The 3,671-nt window shown below is 32.6% G+C and overlaps 1 pseudogene; it reads right to left on the bottom strand.

The window, feature by feature from the left end:
- Positions 1 to 216: 216 nt before the first annotated feature.
- LOC137624686 (NADH-ubiquinone oxidoreductase chain 4-like) overlaps positions 217 to 3,671 on the bottom strand; it is a 13,531-nt pseudogene continuing 10,076 nt past the window's right edge.

The raw sequence follows: 3,671 nt of genomic DNA, 5'->3' as shown, positions 1-3,671 counted from the left end.
ACCTCTAGGCTCCCCCAAAACCCGCATCATTAGCTTACAAGGATGGCGAGGTAGCAACGACCAAGGGAACTGACTAGTTTGAACATGACTCGAAGCCCGACTTGGCGATCACAGGCAGGAAGTTTTCAAATAAGACACTACACACCCTAGGATGTCAAGGGTTTTCTTTATCTCTTGGTTGACATGCCTGTTAATATACTCATTGATCAAAAGGATCTATGATACAGGATCCAGTTCATCAGAGGTAAAATTACTGTAGACCGACATATGGAACCGAGTTTCAGTAGTTTCAACCAGAACGTCCTGGAAGGGTGTCGTCCATTGTGAATGCATTCCAGCATAAAATGCAGTGAGCCAAACTGAATCCTCAAAGGTGTGATGGAGATCCTTGATGTCCTGAGAGGAAGTTGCATTAATGAAGGTATCATCAATGTATGTCACATATATCTCTGGTTGGCATATCTGCAAGAGATTCGTTCTTCGGCTACTCCTAAGTAAAAACTCATGAAAAAGACTTCCAGTGGTGATTCCATGGCGATACAGTCCTTTTGAATATTTGAATGTCTCTGGTAGGCTGTGAAGAAGCCTTGATCTGTGCATATCTCCAGGAGCATACGACAGGATCTTCCAGGACATAGAAGGCCGGTGTAGCTGGGTTCTTTTACATGTTGTTCATCATTGGATTTTATCATATTATTTACATTAATATACAATATTTTCAGTAGATATGATCTTTACTAATTTGTCACACTCTTGAAATATGGCACTGGACTGTAAAGGTTATGAAAAAAAAATATTTTTTCACTAACAAACTTTCTTTTTCACTTGCCTCTAAATTTCCCAATAATAGAAGTTGACATGCAGCTGTGATTTCTTATTGCTAATATCTGATTTTTTTATCTAATGTGTACTGAGATTCCCTGCACCACATATAAGTGAGATTGTGAAACATTAACTTGCGTAAAGCACAGACTGACTGTACTTCAGTTGCTCAGAGAGTCCTTCCATTAAATGTTCTTTCCATAGCTATCTCGGGTGTAAATGACATGATCTAAGACTTTAGTAAGGCTCCAAGTTTATGATGCACAAGTTAAAACAGGTAGTACCACGTGACTGAATATTTTTATTTTCTGAGAAATAGGTATCTTAATGTTCATAATCTCATTTTGTTTACCAAAAGCTATCCATGATATGTTTGTTCTTCTTTTATTTTTGCACTTATGACCAGCAATAAATATTTACCGAATGTCTTAGGTACGTATATTCATTAACACTCTCTAGGGTTTTATTCCATATCTCATGCGTTGTGTTTCCATTTTTATTGAATACTATTTTAGTTTTACCCATATCAGTATTTTTGCTTTCTCTATTTAAATGATCTATCATCCTTTGCAATTCCTCCAAAAATTTATCAAACACAACTGCTATCTGCAAATCTTAAGTTGTTAGTGTGTTTCTCTTAATATCAATTCTTACATTTTCCAAATATAACTTTCTAAAAACCTCTTCTAGCCGTGCAGTGAATTGTTGGGAAAAGATGGGGTCCGCACGTCTAACTCCTTTCACAATCGGAAATTTTTCACTATCTTTAAGCAGTTTATGATGGCTGTATTTACTGTAAAGAGATCTTCAAGTACTCTAAAATAATCTTCATGTATTCATTTTCTTTGAAGGCCTTTCGTAACTGCTTGAGTTTTAACAGTATCGAAAGCTTTTTCATAGTCTATAAATGCCATATTTATCCCATTAGTTGATCAATTACGTTGATATGGTCAGTTGTTGAATATGCACTTGTAAAGCCTGGCTGGTCTCTTGGTTGATTAAAGTATAGCAGTGTTTTTCTTCGGCCTGATGTGATATTTGTGGATATTTTATATATTACCATGACTAAGCATATTCTTAGCATTTATGCAGGTCTCTTAAAGCTTATTTTCATTAATTATTCAGGTCTCATATGTCTTCCTTTCTGTTATTTTTTTTTTTTTCATGTTTTACTTATACAGCTAATTTGTAGACATTTGTATAAAGTTCGACCAGTTTCTCTACTATGAAATATCCTCCATCTCTTAACAAATCAAATATTCCTCCATCGCCTATTACTGCTCCTTCTTTTTCTAAGCCATTTAATGCTTTCTTTCTTTCTTTTATTGTTACCCTTGATACTGACTCCTGTTTCATCATTTCTATCGGCAAATTTATTTCTTATATAACTATTGTATAGCATTGTATAAAAATCCTCTGCAATTCAAATCATTCCATCAATATGGTTGATAACATTCCAATTTTCTTCATTTGAAGGAAAAATCTATAGGCATTCTGTTCAAATTCTAATTTTCATAAATCTCATACTTCTTCCTTTCTTTAATGTTTTCTCGATTTCAGCTTGATTGTGTTTACGAATATCTTAGATTTCTAGCCTGTTTATTGATCTGGATAGTTCTACTAATTTTCTTTCATCTCTCTTAGATTTTACCCTCATTTCCAGTATTCTATTAATTAGGGTTTTATTTTTTTTTTCTTGATATTTTTTCATCCTGTTCATAAACTTTTCCACTTATTTCCTGTACTGATTCGAATACCCATTTTGTTAAATCAACGTTTATTTCTTATTTACTTGCTTCCATTTCATCATATATCGGCGAGTACCTATTTTCTATTTCTATTTTGTTCAACTAGAAAATTTTTTAATATTTTTGTTACAATTAGTTTTACTCTTTCTTTCCTTGGATTTGAACAAATTCTGATTTCCATCATTCTATGATCGTTTTACTTTAACTTGATTAATACTATTACATCATTAACAAAATTTACTTTTTCACTTAAGATAAGCTAGATATATTTAATTTTTCGTTTCCCCACTTTTGGTTCTCCATGATATGTTCTTTGTTCCTTTTTATAAAAAAAAAATTGTTCATGATTTTAAGAGGATTTATATAAGAAAATTCAGCAATCATATCTTTTCTGTCATTCCTTATGCCCACTTTTATCCATTGCTGGTCTTCCTCTCTTCTTTTGACCTACTTTACCATTCAGATCACCCAAAGCAAAAGCAAATATAAATTGATTATATATATATATATATATATATATATATATATATATATATATATATATATATATATATATATATATATATATATATATATATATCTAACAAAACTGGTGTAACATGCGAGTAGAATATTCTATTCACACATTTCATTTGTGTATTTAAGAGATATAGAACCAGCTCTTAAGGTGAGCTCCTCGCACATTGGATTAGGTAAATGTAAGCAAATTACATAAGACTGTCGTTATTTATTTAGTTTTATTTTCATTCATTTCCGTATAAGGAAAATTTCTTTATTTTGAAGAATAAAATTTTTATTTCACTTATTTTGATTATGATGTCTAATGTAACCTTGTTAAAAGGTATGTTTGACACACGCGAGGTGTAAACACTAAGGATTACATCATGTTTCAGCGTGGTTGGAGATTGCATGAAGGTTTTAGGCTAAAATTACTTTTTTTTTTTTTTTAAATGTTACGAGAAGAGGTGGGTGATGTTAGCTGAGTGTGTTGCCTCGTCAGGCGACGATAGAACCATACTTCAAACTACCATGTTTTCAACATTGACGTAATGTGGGACCGCCCAGTCCTGCCCCCATGCTTCGAGAAAGATTAGCTTGAAA

This window comes from Palaemon carinicauda, chromosome 31 (assembly GCF_036898095.1).
Source record: "Palaemon carinicauda isolate YSFRI2023 chromosome 31, ASM3689809v2, whole genome shotgun sequence".
NCBI classification, from domain to species: domain Eukaryota; kingdom Metazoa; phylum Arthropoda; class Malacostraca; order Decapoda; family Palaemonidae; genus Palaemon; species Palaemon carinicauda.
The sequence above is the reverse complement of the archived record's forward strand: the minus strand, read 5'-3'. Positions and strand labels throughout refer to the sequence as shown.